The sequence below is a fragment of the Hibiscus syriacus genome, unplaced genomic scaffold (assembly GCF_006381635.1).
Source record: "Hibiscus syriacus cultivar Baekdansim isolate YM2019G1 unplaced genomic scaffold, ASM638163v2 tig00112453_pilon, whole genome shotgun sequence".
NCBI lineage: Eukaryota > Viridiplantae > Streptophyta > Magnoliopsida > Malvales > Malvaceae > Hibiscus > Hibiscus syriacus.
In genome coordinates, this window is record NW_024063336.1 from 131,568 (window position 1) to 149,967 (window position 18,400).

An 18,400-nucleotide genomic window follows, 5' to 3' on the forward strand; every position below is an offset into this window, starting at 1 on the left:
AACTTCTCAATTTCAGAGCCAATTTCAACTTCACAACGAAGGATATTGGACTCCAGACAACGCAAGTTCAACTTCACGACGAAGGGACCGCTGGTTGTCAACAAACAACTTCTCAATTTCAGAGCCAATTTCAACTTCACAACGAAGGATATTGGACTCCAGACAATGCAAGTTCAACTTCACGACGAAGGGACCGCTAGTTGTCAACAAACAATTTCCCAATTTCAGAGCCAATTTCAACTTCACAGCGAATGATATTGGACTCAAGAAAACACAACTTCAACTTCACGACGAAGGGACCACTGGTTGTCAATAAACAACTTCCCAATTTCAGAGCCAATTTCAACTTCACAGCGAAGGATATTGGACTCCAGACAACGCAAGTTCAATTTCACGACGAAGGGACCGCTGGTTGTCAACAAACAACTTCTCAATTTTAGAGCCAATTTCAACTTCACAACGAAGGATATTAGACTCCAGACAACGCAAGTTCAACTTCACGACGAAGGGACCGCTGGTTGTCAATAAACAATTTCCCAATTTCAGAGCCAATTTCAACTTCACAGCATAGGATATTGGACTCAAGACAACGCAAGTTCAATTTCACGACGAAGGGATCGCTGGTTGTCAATAAACAACTTTCCAATTTCATAGCCAATTTCAACTTCTAGCGAAGGATCTTGAACCCAAGGCAACACAAGCTCAACTTCACGACGAAGAGGCGGCTGATTGTCAACAAAATTTCATTCAGAGTCAATTTCAACTTCACAGCGAAGGATATTGGACTCGAGACAACACAAGTTCAAACAACGAAGGGACGACTGGTTGTCAACAAACAATTTCCCGGTTCCAGAGCCAATTTCAACTTCACGACGGAGGATATTGGACTCAGAACAGTGCTACTTACTTGGATTTCAACTTCACGACGAAGGATATCCAATTTCAAGCTCAACTTCACGACGAAGAGGCCCACGATTTCAACTTCACGACGAAGGGAATCGTGCACATAAGCATCATCCATCTTTAGATTGGATTTTAACTTCACGACGAAGGATATCCAACTCAAAGAAGGAGTATATGTCAACAAAGACCTTCGAGTTCGACTACGCTCAGCTCCAAGGCACATCATTTACAGCATAACCCAAGGCTAAATAGTTATCTGCCATCAAAATTGTCGAGTTCGATTCCATTCAGCTCGATGACACATCAATCGCACTACTTTCCGATTACAGTCGAGGTTTTCAAGTCAAGAAGAGGACATGGGTTAACCGTGCTTTAGTGACAAGCAACCATTTTCAAGTAAAAACTATCTGTCAATGAAGATTTCTGAGTTCGATTCCGATCCAAGGTCTTTAAACCGAGAAGAAGACCGAAGGGCAACGAGAAGCCACGTGCTGATTCAAATTCCGAACTACGGCTTCAATTTCATATCATTTCAAGATGAACTCGGCTTCACGACGGAGGAGTCATCCATAACTCAATTCGACAGGGAGTTATTGAAACATCAGAGTCAATTTTCAACTCCACCGAACGAAAAGTGTGTCTTTTAATCTTTGCTCTATCCCCGTTACACGACTATGGGCAAAGAGGGGCAGCTGTCAACACACCTTTTCGTCCTACTAGAATTCAAACTCCTAAAAATAGGATAGAATTTTGCTAGGATTTAAACTCCTAAAAATAGGATAGAGTTCTACTATGATTTAAACTCCTAAAGATAGGATCCACAAGCACTATAAATAGTCATTGTAACTCACTATTGTAAGACACGATTTACAGACAAAAATACAGAGGAAAACACGGAAAATACAAAGGCAAAGCTATTGTAAACGATTCGAAGTAATAAAGGTGAAAGCTTTTTTTTATCTTTCGTTTGTTTCTCTTTACTTTTCACTTGCATGCGTTGTTAATCGTGTTTTCTTTGGAGAACCCCAAAGACAAATGTTTTAGCCGATGACCCAGAGGGAGTTTTTTCGAAACTTTGATTTCAGATCTACGCTCCCTAGAGACTATTTCGCAAAAACAAATTATATTTTTGGAATGAGAGTACGAAAATCTATCAAAAAATGAAAACTTTTTTATTTTTGCCGGTTTTAATCTTCAATGTTCTTTGACATTTACCCACTTAATTTACATTCCTTTCATTTTAATCCCTTAATTAGTTTTTTTATATATATATATATATACATACTTGCTAATTTTATTTTAATTTATCAGTTTTTTTAATTTTTTCTATTATATACGTTATTACCCATATATATATATTTATTTTCTTTGCATTTTTATTATTACTATTATTTATTATTATTTTACTATTATATTTTCCTTTTATTCTACTTATTTATATTATATATGTATATTTTTATATTTATTATTATTATATTTTTTTACTTTCTCTTTCTTTTTATTATTCTTGTATTATTTTTATATTATTTATTTTGTTATATATATATATGCGTATGTTCTTTTTAAATATTTTATTTTTTATACCTATTATTAATATATATTTATTTTTTTTATTTTAAGTGTTATATTTATAATATTATACATATATTTTTCTATTATTTTCTATATTTTTTATTATCATTATATATATTTATTTTCTTTTTTTATTGATATTAGTTGTTAACTATTATATATATATCTACACAAGTTAATTATATCTACCTACTTTGTCCCTACCCCTCATCATTTTTTTTCCTGTCAATTATACTTCACCAAACTTTACTTTCTTTTCTTCTCTTTTCGGTGTGATTGTCTTTTTTTAAACTTTATTTCATTAGTAGTGTTACTATATATATATATTGTAATTATCTTTATTTGATTTTTTTACCATTATATGTGTATATTCTTTTCTTCATTTAATTTATTAATTTATATATATTTACTTATTTATTATTTATTATATATATATATTTGTAATTTTATTATTATTTTGTTTATTTATTTTCTTTTTCTTTTTTTATATATTTTATTATTTATTTTTTTACTTATTATTTTATCATTTTATTAATTTGTTTTTTTCATTTAATTTAATTAATTAATTTCTTACCATTTTATTTAACATGGCTTTTTTACTTTCTTAAGGGTACATTTTCAGTCAATCAAATGTAAGTTTTGGATCGTTATTTTACCTTTCAATTTAAACTTTCAACTTTCTTAATTAAAGACAACTGTAAATTACATAGTACCGAAAGGGAGGTTCAATGGTGCTAATCCTTCCTTGACCCTCTTTTCTCTCGTTCAGGATTCCTTCTTTTGACTCACTCATTTCGAGTTTTCTTTCCTTGGGTTCATTTAAATTCTTTTGCTCATTTTGTTTGTAAATTTTAAGTGAATGATAGAAAGAAAAAAAAAACATGGGTGGTCTTAACAAGGTGGAAGTGATAAACAGCAAAGGTTGTTTGTTGGTTTCTCACCTTCAGCGACATCGTTCAGAAGTTTCCAATCTTTTGAGCCAATGTCCCCTGCTCTTACCTCTCTTGGTTCTGAAGCTTTAACGGTTCGATCCACCGGTCCGTTTTCTGGTCTGGTTATTTGCGTCACTGGCTTGTCTAAAGGTTGATAAATTTGCATCCAAATTCAATCTTTTTTTTTTGTTTCGTTTTTTCTTACTCTTCGGCGTCGTTTTTTTATTTTTGGTTTGCTGTTTTGGGTAATTATTACAGTTTATTTCTGAATGAGTTTGATAAAACTTGTATGATTTTGAGTCTGGGTATTTGAATTTCGATTGCACTTATCATGTGTTGCCATTTCATGTGTTAACACGTTGATTTTTCTGTTGTACTTACAGAGGGTAGGAAACAAGTTATGGAGGCGACGGAGAGATTAGGTGGTCAATACAGTACTAGTTTACATCCTCAATGCACCCATTTGGTGGTCCAGATATCCTTTCTCAATACATTGTTTGCTTTAAATTACTTAGATTTTGGCATAACTGAAACTTAGCTGATTGAAATAAAGAAACAACCAATATGATCCGTAAGTGGCATGTAGACATTATGTGTACGATGATTATAATAATTCGGTTTCCTATTGACCTTTCTTTAAATTGCCTCTACTACTGCAAGCGCAAATTGTTAATGTCGAGCCTTATATAAGTTACAGCTTTAGTGGAAAGTTCGAGCATGCTCTAAAACAAGGATCAAGAAATGGTATACTCCTTGTTAAACTTGGATGGTTTGTGGATAGTGTCAACAGGAATGGTAAAATTAGGCTGCTTCTCAATTCACACTTTCCCTTTTTGTGATTTAAGTTTAGTTGCAGTATGAAGGATTTTCGGTTTTCAATTTTTCTACATTCATGCAGTAAGGTTAAGTGAATCACTCTACGCCGTGAAGGGTATTGGTGAACATGTTACGCCTGAAGATGAATTGAATTGGATTGCTGAGTCTACCGCTTCCAAAAGTTCATGTCTTCCTGCCGGTTTTCATGAAGCCAAGAAAACGGACATGATTGAAAAATCACATGTGGGAATTTACCGAAGAGATCCTAGTAAAAGTATTAACTCAATGTTATATGGTCATACCATGTACATCGATTCTGATATTTCAGTTGAACTGCAGAATAAGGTACCATTCAGTTTGCCACCTGAAGTTGATGTTTCCGTTTTGAAACACTAATTTAGAATATGTTGCATTTCTGCGTGGTGTAAGTTATATAAACTGATGTCATAGATTTGGTGTGTAAGTCTATATGTCACTGCAAGACTTGGTACATAACTCGCCATGTTAGTTATGTCGATAGGTTCTTGAAGCTGCTTCAAAAGAAGGGGCCACAGTGGTAGATCGATGGTTTGTTGGTTGCGGTGCAAGTCATGTGGTGTGTGAAGGAAATTCTGTCCATCGATATATTGGCAGCTCAGACAACATTATTACGGTGAGTGCATCTGCATTGCATTATGGGAACAGGGTTTTTATGCATGATCATCATACTGCTTTTGATTTTGACATTTTTTTCTCTCTGAGAAATATGCATAGCACCTACAAGAACAATCAATCTTTGCTATGCTTGAATTGTTTTGGTATTTAATGTCTCAGCCACTATGGGTCCTCAAAACAGCCAAGGATAGGACTTTGCATAGACTTGTTCACATGTCTACTGATTTAGCCATGCAGATTGGGACAGTGCTCGAAAATGCTCATAACGCCAATGTAGGAGAGGTACTCGTTGTGAAATAGATCTCACATTTTTTTCCTTCTATGATAGAAAAAGAGCAATGTTATGCCTTCTGCTAACTAGATTCAGCTTTGGTTTCAACCGACAATACTTGATAGTTTCGTTTGTGTTGCATTATGGTAATGTTAAGTTTCACCTTTTGTTTTAATAGGAAAATAAATAGATCTCACATTTTTTTCCTTCTATGATAGAAAAAGAGCAATGTTATGCCTTCTGCTAACTAGATTCAGCTTTGGTTTCAACCGACAATACTTGATAGTTTCGTTTGTGTTGCATTATGGTAATGTTAAGTTTCACCTTTTGTTTTAATAGGAAAATAATGTGGCTAATTCTACGCATTCTACTCCAAGCGTTAGAAGGAATGCAAGTCATCAAGAGAGGCAACAGATTGTACATTTAGCTAAAACTGGGGTTAGAAATCGCCGCAGTCACTGTATGCAGGGCAAGTTGTTTTGATCATGTTTGGTATGTGCCAGCACTTGGTGCTAATAATAATTCTTGCATTTCTTAGATCATCTGTTTTCTTTCAGACTTGTCAAACTCCGGTCCACCCTATAAGCCCAGTCAGTCTTTTGGAACCGGTTTGCTGGTCAATATCCAAGCCGACGTCGACTGCTTCTATTTTCAGAGACACTCTGAGTGGCGAAGATGTTAGGAAATAAACCCAGTACAAGTAATTTTCTTATAACCAGATTAGTGAGAATGCAAAATAAAAGTGGAAAAATAATACACAAAAAATTGATAACGGAGTTCAGCCAATTGTGCTTACGTCTCCGGACTGCTGCAGATCTTTTACTAAGAGAGAAAATTTACAGGTGTTTACAAAACACTCACTACTCACAAGAAAGCTCTCTAGTATTGGAAGGAAGAAATGATTTTTTGATGATTTTGAAGCTAAATGAGCTAGGGTATTTATAGTTAAAACTTAAGGGCTAATCTTATAAATATCCTAAAGTTTAATGACTCAATTTTGTAATTATCCCTATTACAAAATAATAATAAAAAACCAGCAGCCTCAATTTTCCAAGCAGCCGGCTGCTTGACCTTTAGCAGCCCATGTGCTTTTATTATTTTTCAACAATCTCTCACTTGAAGACTAATTTTAATCTGTCTTCACACCTCGATCAATGCAGCAACATTTCTAGTCTTGTTATTCTAGCATGCCAACTGAAGCTGAACACAACTTTAGTTTGTCCGTAGTCACCGTCTTTGTCAACATGTCTGCTGGATTTTGAGCTCCACTAATCTTTTCAAGTTTTAAAACCCCATCTTCCAGAAGAGACCGGATAAAATGATATCTCAATTGTATGTGTTTCGTTCTGGAATGAAAAGAAGGATTCTTCGCTAGATGGATAGCACTTTGACTGTCGCAATACAAGACATTGTTTTCTTGTTTCTTGCCTAACTCTTCCAAGAAACTTTGGAGCCAAACCATCTCCTTGCTGACTTCTGTAACAACGATATATTCTGCTTCAGTTGTGGAGAGAGCAACTATCTTCTGTAGTTAAGAAACCCAACTCACTGCAGTTCCTCCTAGAGTATAGACATACCTTGTAGTGCTCCTTCTGATGTCGACATTTCCGGCTAAGTCAACATCTACATAGCCTGTCAGTATCGTATCTCTACCTTTAAAACAAAGAGCTTTGTTTACGTCACCTTCACCATGTGTGCATGTTCTTCCTCCGTCTTTGGTGATTGGTCTTTGGAGAGTCTGAAATGAACACCTAAAGGTGTACTTACTGGTTTAGCATCTTGCATGTTGAACCTGGAGAGTACTTTGTTGATGTACTCAGCCTGTGATAACATCAAAGTCCCCGATTTTGTGTCTCTCTTGATCCTCATCCCAAGAATCTACTTTGTAGCGCCCATATCTTTCATTGCAAACTGCTTCGATAAAATTTGCTTCAAGTTTATGATCTATTGCATGTTTGAGCCTGCAACGAGCATGTCATCAACGTACAACAATAAAATAATGAAGCTATTGTCGAACCTCTTGATGTAGCAACAATGATCTGTTTGACATCTGGTAAAACCATTGCTACCCATGAAACTATCGAACTTTTTGTACCACTGTCTAGGAGCTTGTTTTAGACCATACAAGCTCTTCTTCAACCTGCATACCAGGTTTTCTTGACTGCCTCTATGAAGGCTTCTGGCTGCCTCATATAGATTTCTTCTTCCAAATCACCATGAAGGAAAGCTGTATTTACATCTAACTGCTCAAGATGTAAATTTTCTGCAGCTACAATTTTCAACACCAGTCTGATTGTAGACAGTTTTACGACTGGAGAGAAAATTTCATTGTAGTCAATACCTTCTTTTTGCTGAAAACCTTTGACTACCAATCTTCCTTTGTAGCGTTTGCTCCCATCATGTACTTCTTTGATCCTGTAAATCCACTTGTTGTGGAGCGCTTTCTTGCCTGGTGGTAATTCAGATAATTCCCACGTCTGATTTGACATAAGCGAGTCCATCTCATCTTTCATGGAAGACTCCCACTTGACTGAATCCTCCACCTGCATTGCTTCATCATAACACTCTGGTTCACCATTGTCAGTCAACAACAAGTAGTGCAAAAAAGGCGAATAATGCTGGGTTGGTTTAGGAATTCTGGAGGAGCGTCTCAGTTCTGATGTGCGTGGTTCTTCTTGAACTGCTTCAGGATTTATCTAAACATCATTTCCATAAATCTCCTCGAACTCAGCAAATTCCTTTGTTTCAGCTTCGGTATTGGAGCTACTTGATTCTACGGTTGACTTGTCTTTGTACATCACATTCTCATTGAAAATGACGTCTCTGCTTATGATGATCTTCCGATTTTCGTAGTCCCAAAACCTGTAACCGAACTCATCACCGCCATAACCAACAAAGGCACATTTGTTGGACTTAGTATTAAGTTTACTTCTTTCAGAAGAATCTATGTGTACATAAGAAATACAACCAAACACTCTTAAGTGTGAAAGGTTTATTTCTTTCTTCCTCTAAGCTTCCTCTGGTATTCCACCATCTAAGGGAACTGAGGGCCCACGGTTGATCAGGTAAGAAGAAGTGTTGATAGCTTTGGCCCATAGAAATTTGGGCAATCCGGCATGTATCCTCATGCTTCTGGCATGTTCATTCAGAGTTCTGTTCATGCGCTCTGCTCGCCATTTTGTTGTGGTGTCATGGGAACTGTTGTCTCCATCTTGATCCCATTGCTTGCACAGAAATCTTTGAATCTGCTATTTTTGTACTCTCCTCCATTATCAGACCTCAACCGCTTGACTTTCAGGCCAGTCTCATTTTCTACCATGGCCTTCCATTTTCTGAAGGTATCAAAGACGTCTGATTTCTTCTTCAGAAAATAAACACACACCTTCCTTGTAGAATCATCGATGAATGTGACATAATATAGTGAGCCTACAAGAGATAGAACTGGAGATGGTCCCCATACATCAGTATGAACCAACTCTAACTTTTCTGCCTTGGGTGTCGTGCCAATCTTTGCAAAGCTGACTTTATTTTGTTTGCCAAAGATGCAATCCTCGCATAGTCCGACATCTACATTCTTTAGATCCGGCAGCTTCCCTTTTGACAAAAGCGTCTTCATCCCTTTCTCGCTCATATGGCCAAGCCTTTGGTGCCATAGGTTTGATTTTCCATCAGCATCTACTACTGCAATGATATTCTATAAATTTGAGGTTATATAGAGAGTACCAGTTTTCTTACCACGAGCAATGACGAGTGCTCCTTTGGTAATCTTCCATTCACAGCTTGAAAAGGTTGTACTATATCCTTCTCCATCAAGATGTCCAATAGAAATCAGATTTCTTTTGAGGCCAGAAATATGTCTCACTCCTTTCAGCGTCCAGGTGGTCTGGTTTGACAACTTTAGTCGAATGTCTCATTTTCCGACGATCTTCAAGGTTTCATTATCAGCTAGATGCACTTTCCCAAAATCACCACTGATATAATTTTCCATGATTTCTCGGCATGGGGTGGAGTGGAAAGATGCCCCTGAATCCAAGATCCATGATTCAATCGGACTGTTTACGCTTAGAATCATGGCATCACCTGTCTCCTCTGTCAAGTTGGCAGATTCCTGTGTGCCGGTATTTTTCTTCAGTGCTCGACAATCTCTTTTTAAAGTGACCCTTCTTGCCACAATTATAACAGGTAAAATCTTTCTTTCACGTTCTGGATTTTCCCCGTCTGGATTTCGATCTGCCATGATTTGAATTTCTTTCTGAAGTTCTCCCTCTGGACTCTGTGTGCAAGGCTGAGGAGGTTGATGCTTCACCCGATTCTCTCCGTCGAATTTCTTCGCTCAGTACCAGAGCCCGAACATCGTCGAATTTCAATTTACTATTTCCCGACGAGCTGCTAACTGCTGTAACAGTATCATTCCAACTGTCTGGTAGAGATGATAAGAGAATTAAAGCTCGAACTTCATCATCGAATTCAATTTCCACTGAACACAAGAACTCAACTGAGTTGTAATTGTGTCCAGTTCATTTAAGTGTTGTGCCATCGATGCCCCTTCCGTCATCCGCAAATTGAATAATCGCCTCATCAAGTGCACTTTGTTTGAGGCTGATGGCTTCTCATACATACTGGAGAGAGCCGCCATAAGACCCGCCGTGGTATTTTTCTTTGCTATGTTGAAAGCAACATTGCGGGACAACGTCAGTCGGATAACTCCGAGGGCTTGTCTGTCGAGAAGAGCCCAGTCTTCATTCTTCATGCCCTCTGGTTGTTTTCCTGAGAGATGTTGATATAGATTTTTCTGGTACAAAAAATCTTCAATCTGCATCTTCCAAAAGCCAAAGTTCGCACCATCGAACTTTTCAATTTTCACCTTCCCTTCGTCTGCAGCCATCGCTCCCACTCGAATCTTTGCGAACCACCGTGTATTAGAACACCTCCGTTGACAAATTCTTATCGCCGACAAAATTTTTACTATTCACGTGAATAATAATGAATAGTAACCTCGCAAAAATTGACAAAATTCACAACCAAAAGCTCTGATTACCAGTTGTTAGGAAATAAACCCAGTACAAGTAATTTCCCTATAACCAGATTAGTGAGAATGCAAAATAAAAGCGAAAAAATAATACCAAAAAAATTGATAACGGAGTTCAGCCAATTGTGCTTACGTCTTCGGACTGCTGCAGATCTTTTACTAAGAGAGAAAATTTACAGGTGTTTACAAAACACTCACTACTCACAAGAAAGCTCTCTAGTATTGGAAGGAATAAATGATTTTTGGATGATTTTGAAGCTAAATGAGCTAGGGTATTTATAGTTAAAACTTAAGGACTAATCTTGTAAATACCCTAAAGTTCAATAACTCAATTTTGTAATTATCCATATTACAAAATAATAAAAAAAAAACTAGCAGCCTCAATTTTCCAAGCAGCCGGCTGCTTGACCTTTAGCAGCCCATGAGCTTTTATTATTTTTCAACAGTTTGCTGGTCAATATCCAAGCCGACATCGACTGCTTCTATTTTCAGAGACAGTCTGAGTGGCGAAGATGTTAGTGATCATCAATCTGTATTCTTTGATGCAAATGGTGATGGAAAGGTTTCTGAGGCCTCCTTTACGAACTTAACCCGGTCACTTAAAGAAGGTGATGGACCACTCTCTTGATACTCTAGTTATTTGTGCCATAGTCTTTTGGGCCCCTTCTCATGTTTTGATTTGATAATTCTCATGCAGTGAGAAAAAGGAGTTGATAATAAAAAACCACTTTCTTACTATACTGTTTCCGATCGATCTTCTGAGATGGGGCTTTCTTCAAGGACATATTACAGTGCTAACGGCTTTACATGTCTGCAGATTTGGATTACATATATGCCTTTTATCAGGTATGACTTGGATGTTTCTCGTCCCTGGAATAAGGTTACTCAAGTCATAAAAGCATAATGTTGAACTAGATTTTTAGTTCCAATCGTTGCCCATTTTTAAAATTTTCTGTTGCTGTTTTTTGCAGGAGAACATGTTAGTTCATGAAATAGAGGCTGCTATTTACACAGACTAGAGGCATGCTGACCAGCTTCGATCAGCATACTCGGGCAAAGAGACGGTAGAACGTGGATATATGGCTTTCAAACGAATCGAATTCTTAGGAAATTGTAAAAGCTTTGAAATGCTGAAGCGCGTTAGCGGAGATAATAATACTAATGTATACCAGCTCTTGATCAGAGCATAACCTTGTCTTTGCATTGGATGCCTTCTTCATATACCAATATTAAATATATGGTCTTGAATCTTCACGTCTGCAGCCTCAACATTTCAACCAAAGAACAAAGTGTGAATGAGTGAACTCATCAAATTTTGCTTGTCATAGCTTTATATTTCGTATGGTGAATGATGCTGCAGAGCACCTTCTCTTATAATCACTGTAAACGAGAAAAGAAAGAAAATGGATGACTGCTGGATAATACAACATTCTCTATATCTTGAAATATAGATTCCCCTGCTGTTCAAGTTCATAAAGCTTAATGCGTGCTGAAATGTGCCAAGAGCTTTTGTTTTTTGTCAGCCAATTGCATGCTGCGTGCCGTTCAGTAATATGCAAAATCTCGAGTCAAAACTGACAAGGAACCCCTTTTTATCTAGTCTAGTGTTGAGGAGTAAATAACGAGGGCAGAAACACTGAAAGGTAAATTGCAGATCAGTAACGGAAGCACTCTTGCAAAGGCCCAAGGGAATGTCTAACACTGTTGGGCATGATCCAACTATATTAAAATGGCAAAAGAGCAAGTTTTACCTTTGTAGTAGACTACTAGACTCAATTTATCATTTTCGCCCTATCTTTTTTTACATCAATTGAACCCTCAAAATCATTCAATTGCATTAATTTTTAAAATATTTATTATTGTTTAAGATTTTAAGTTAGGGTTTAAGGTTCATGATTTATGCTTTGGAGGTTATGAGATTAGGGTTTTAAGTTTTTGGTTTAGAATTTAGGATTTTAAGTTTAGGGTAAGATATATAATGATGTAATTAAACAACTTTGAGGGTTAAATTGACGCGAAAATACAACAGGGACGAAAATGATAAATTAGATATATTACAGGAGCAAAGGTGACCCTTAATCCTAAAATAAATCAATCCTGAATCCACTCCCCAAGGGCCCAGACTAGACAAGCAAAGAGTAGAAAGATCAAATTTTCAACACGAGTTATTTCAATCATACTATCATGTAAATCAAATCTAAATTTACATATGAGATTCAACCCAAAATTTAACAAAGTAAGATATAATGTTGAACTATATCTTGATATAACAATTTATGGTAAAAAGGGTTTTGGACTTGAATTGAATTTATTTAAAGTTTTCAAAAATAATTCAAAGTCCATTTAAATTGGAATTAAGCACAAAATGCTTTTCTGAATAAGCAGTATCGATACTGTTCTTATTGTATCGATACCTCATGAACAGTACTGATACCAAAAGTAAGAGAAGTATCGATACTCTCTAGGTAATATCGATACTACCAGCTTTGCTCAAATTTCAGAATGCAAAAATGGTACTGATACCCAAAGGGGTACCGATACTACTTTACATAGCAGTATCGATACCATCAAGTTCAAAGGCTAGTAACGACTAGTTTTATTTAAAAATAACAAAGGTAGTACTTCAACATATAAATATAAGTTTAAGACACTTGAAAAAGGGTTAGAACACCTTTCTAAGCAATCAAACACAAAAGAAGATTTTTTTCATTCCTATTTTACTTTTTCTTGTACATATTTTGTTCTTGTGAGCTTTAATTTATAAACACCCTACCTTTAAGAAGTCTTATTTGTTTACTTCTTTTACCTTTTGTAAAGGGGATTGGTTTTAGTTTATCCAATTGAAAAACTAGGGAATTTGTAAAGGTTATCTCTTGATCCTTAAAAAAGAAAAGAACAAATTAGTGAATTTGTTAGAAAATCTTTGGTGAGGAACTAAGGTAGTGGAGGTAGACTTAGTTGAGAAGTCGAACCACTATAAATTGATGTGCAAAACTATCTATCTTTTATCTCTCCTTACTCCCTAAACACAATTTGTCAATTCACCCCTCTTGCACATTTTTCGATTGTTCAATTGAGCCTCTTTGATCCTAACAATTGGTATCAGAGCTTGACTCATAAGATTGTTTAACCACCTTGAGACGATCCTGGAAGAAGCTCTATCGATTCCCTACACAACCGATAAAGAGATAGGTTCAACCTCTGGTGCTTATTACATGAAAGATTTTTCAACACGTCAACAAGCCACCCTACTTCAATTGAGAAAATTATGTCTATTAGAAGAATATGATGATTCTCTTTATTCAAGCAAATGATTTGGAGCTTGGGGCTCAATCATGAAGGGTTACTCTACTCCACCCAGTGAGATGGATGATTAGAGTGATGGATAGAAGAAAAAGTTCTAACTTAATGCTAAGGCTATGTACATCTTCTTTTATGCATTAGGCCCGGATGAATATGGAAGAGTCTTCTCTTGTTCCAATGCCAATGAGATATGGGATAAGCTTCAAGTCACTCATGAAGGAACCGATGAAGTGAGGGGAACCAAGATAAACCTTCTCAACTATAGCTACGAGAATTTCAAGATGAAACCCGATGAAGACATCAAAGCTATGACATATAGATTTTCTGTGATAGTCAATGGTCTAAAGGGATTTGGTGAAGTAATCCCTAATGAGAAGCTTGTAAGGAAGATGATCTACTATCTTCCAAAGTCTTGGCAATAGAAAAATAATACGATTATTGAAGCTAAAAACCAAAAGTCTCTCACTCTCGATGAGCTAATTGATTCTCTTCTCACTCATAAGTTGATGGTGAAGGAAGAGAAAGAAGATGAAGAGAAGCAAAACAAGAAGAAGAATGAGGTAGACATTACCTTCAAATCCACCAATGAGAGCTATCAAGATTCAAATGAAGAGGTAGATGAAGACGATGACGAAGAAGAAGAGATGACCAAGCTCTTCAAAAGATTCAAGAGATTCACGACCTTCAAGGAAGTGAAGCATGAATCGAGCAACAAGAAGAGTCATCCGGTATGCTTTAATTGTCAAATAATGGGGCATGTCAAGTATGAATGTCCTCTCATAAAGAAAAAGGGACCAAGCAAGAAAAAGACATTTGTGACAGCTTGGAGTGATGAATATGACTCCAATAATGAAGATGAAGTAGCCAACTTATACCTCATGGCCATCCAAGAAGATTCAATGGTATCTTCTAACTCAAATGAATTAAATTCACATTCTTTTGATGAGTTAAAAGATGCTTATAATGAGTTGTATTTGGAATTTGAGACCATGAATTCCAAATATAAGAAATTAATTTCAAAACTTAAAGTTGAAAATGATTTGGTTTTGAAAACAAAAATTGATTTTAAAAATCAAAATGAAATTTTGAAAAATGATATATAGCTTTCAAAAATCAAAATCAACGATTTAGAAAAAGAAAATTTTGATTTGAAAGTTAAGCTTGAGAGATTAACAAAAGAAAAAGAAATAATTTCTAAAAAAACTCATTATGTTTAAAAAAGGCAAAATGCTCACATTTCCATTTCCGTGGTCATTTGGAACAAACTTGTCCTTTGAAGAAAGGAAAATATTTTAAAATTAGACAAATATGGGTTCTCAAGGGAACATGGAGGATTGAAACTAACGTTCAAGGATCCAACAATTCATGGGTTCTAGAGAAGCTTGTTACAGACATTCCATTGGATGCAACAATTTTTTTGTAAATCTGTAACTAATCTAGGGTGATAAACATGACCGCTTTGCATCCATGTTTGAGCTTGTCTCCCGAGCTTGGCAAAAAGCACTCCCAAACGAAAATATGTCGTTTTTACCAAAGTTGTTATTGGTAAATGACGTGCCCCCTTTAAGGTCAAATTGATTGCCTCATCCAAGTTGGCCTTCATGTGTCCATATCGATATCCACCATCATATGCATTTGTCTACATTTCTTTATTGATGAGGCTGATGTAAATTGTATCCTTCCTTGTTCTTTCCCCGCAACTCTTGAAGCATGAACTCAAATGTTTGAGGTAGCAGTTCGTAAACTGAGCATCAAATGTAGAACTTACTAACTTTGTTTCTATAAAAAATGAAAATGATTGACAAATAAAAAATAGTATTTTGACATACCCATGCGCACAAGTAATTGGTGCTCATATTTCTTCTTGAACCTTCCATGATAGTTTGTAGCAATGTGTTGGATACATTACCTATGTTGGACAAAGGGTGGTTGCCACAGTGGACCCAAATAATCCATTGTTGCTTTGATCCCAGCTCCATGATCTAAAATGACACATATTTTTTCCCTCATGATAACATGTAAGCGTAAGTTTTGGAGGAAAAAAGACCAAAAATATGTATATTCTCCTTCAACAAGGACAAAAATAACCAGAAGAATGTTGTGATTACCATCTTGGATAACTGCCAATAGTAAAACTTGCTTGTATTTTCCATACAAGAATGTCCCATCGATTTGGATCACGGGCTTGTAGTATTTCACAACATTAATGCACTATGGGTAAGTCCAAAAAAGCTTGTAGAATTGGCATAGATCGCGAAGCAATCAATCATTGTGATATGCATGACAAGTTTCGAAATCAATAATTGTCCCAGGATTCAACATGTACACCACCCTAAACCAATTTTGTAGTTCGTTGTAAGATGCATCCTATTCGCCGTGAAGTTTTTTTAATGGCATTCTGCTTTGCCTTCCATGCTTTTTTGTATGAGACAATATACCCATACTGTGATTGTATAGCTGAAATCAACACAACAATATCTGTAACACCCCCAACCCGTACCCGACCCGAAAACAAGTCCGAGATGTCACATTGACTTTTCAAAACGTTTACTTTAACAAAATCTAATAAAATTTCAGTTTGACAGTTTCAATAAAACCAAATAATTTCTATTATATCAAATAAATGGTTTACAAACTTATCAGAGCGTATCCAATACAAATCTTTTATCTTACACGCAAATTACATTTCATATAACAAAGTACATATGATTCAAAATTCTTCTGATATGATCTTTAGGAAGGAGAAGCTGACCTGACCTGCAAATCATCGATTCCTTTCCTCTTCTCAGAACCTACGTGTGAAACACTCACACGCTAAGTCGATGACTTAGTGAGGCATTAAACTTATAAAGGGAACTCTCAACTACTTAAATATATATGAACATATCATCTAATGATGTCATGGCAAACAATATAACAATATAATGTAATGTACAAATATACACATCACACATTATTCCATCATTAACCTTATTCCACTATCAATATTATTATCATTTATGTCGTTTAATCATATCCTCTTATACCGAACCTTTTTAATCAACATATGACTCATTTAACTAAACAACACACATCATCATATAAATCATATAATACAATTTATATCACCAAAGCATATACCTCACATGTAATATATTTATTATTATTTATTTGTTATCCCATGTACACATGTGAGAACTACAGATATGTGAGTTTATAGAGGTTGTCCACATATGCTGTCACCACAGCTCGTATAAATGCACTGACGTGCCACGTAGAATTGCAACGAAGTGCCGCATAGAATTACACTGTAGTGCCATATAAAATGTCCATAAGGACCACATAGAAATTCCTTAAGAATCATATACATATTCCAAGGACCAAGTATGTGTCGCGAAGGACCTTATAAATGTTCCCAATGATACATATATGTCCTGAAAGACCGCGTAGACCCTTGACTCTTGGCATGCCAACTATATCCCTAGCTCTCATGGCATATAACATGGGCATTATCATTTATATCATTTCACATATACATATAAACACATAATTCACTTTCACATTTCACGTAGCTTATATTCACTTTTCATGTCATTTCATATTTATTGTCACGTTGCTTATATCTTATTCTTATGTCTTCTCATAGACATGTGTTCACATGTACATATATTTCACCATTTCATCACATAAATATGTATTCATTTCATTTCATTTCATTTCACACATAGTCTCATAATTTATCCTGGTATAAATCATATATAATTCTTAAAACTCATATATATATACATATATATATATATATATATATATATATATATATATATATATATATATTATATATATATATATATATATATATATATACATATACATATATCTTTTAACTATACTTGTATTCACATGATTTATATTCTAAACACATATGTCATGTTGAATAGCATATATCATATGTATATAATAACTTATATCATCTCATATAGCTTATGTTACATTCTCTTATATTTTTACCTATATCATGTAACCTATGTCATATTTATAAACATATATAACTTCTATTATTTTATTTATATATATACTAATCCAATCTATTTACTTAATTCAATTTCATATAACCCATATGTCATAATTTTATTTAAGCACATGAATCTTTCCCTTATAGTTTATCTTATATGTTCGTATCATCATTTATGTTTAAGTCTCCTAACTGATATATTATTCTCATTTCCTTCTATAGGTCAATCTTGTTTAGCTTATCTTACTTTTCATTTAATCATACAAATCTATTATACTAATCCACATAAATGATCACACAACTATGTACTTGTCCAGCTCAGGTTTCTATTATTTATATAACCTTTACATTTGCTTACCTATCTCATATTAATTCTTATGAACTCACTTCTATCATACTCTTATATTATTACATAATTTATCTCATAAGCATGTATTCACATACCTTAAAATTATATAACTTATACCATTCATACATAGTCACATAGTTTAATAACACATGGTTTATATCATATTCACACAACATATATTGACAACAATCATATAACATTTACAATAACATGTATCACACATACTCATATCAAACACATGCTTATAATCATAAATTCATGCATTCTACTATAGGAAATAGACTCATCGCAAGTCATATTTCCATTAACACCAGATACCACTAGTATGCACTCACCTCGCCTCACTAATCAATATCATTCTCTTAACTTTTCTTCGATGCCTAATACTTGTCGAATGATCTGGACTTGCTCTCGATTGATATTTACCTAATCATACATTATATATATCAGTATTCTAATTGACATACTTTAATCTTTCATTTCTTAAACTAAAAGAAAGATATATTTCTATTTTCCCTTTGAAGTGTATATCGGTACCTACTTTAGGGTATCGGTACATCCCTTCATTGGTGTATCGGTA

General features: G+C 35.2%; 1 pseudogene; it reads left to right on the forward strand.

The window, feature by feature from the left end:
• The first annotated feature begins 3,231 nt into the window (after window positions 1-3,231).
• LOC120179792 lies at window positions 3,232-11,466 on the forward strand (annotated as a pseudogene).
• The last annotated feature ends 6,934 nt before the right edge of the window (window positions 11,467-18,400 follow it).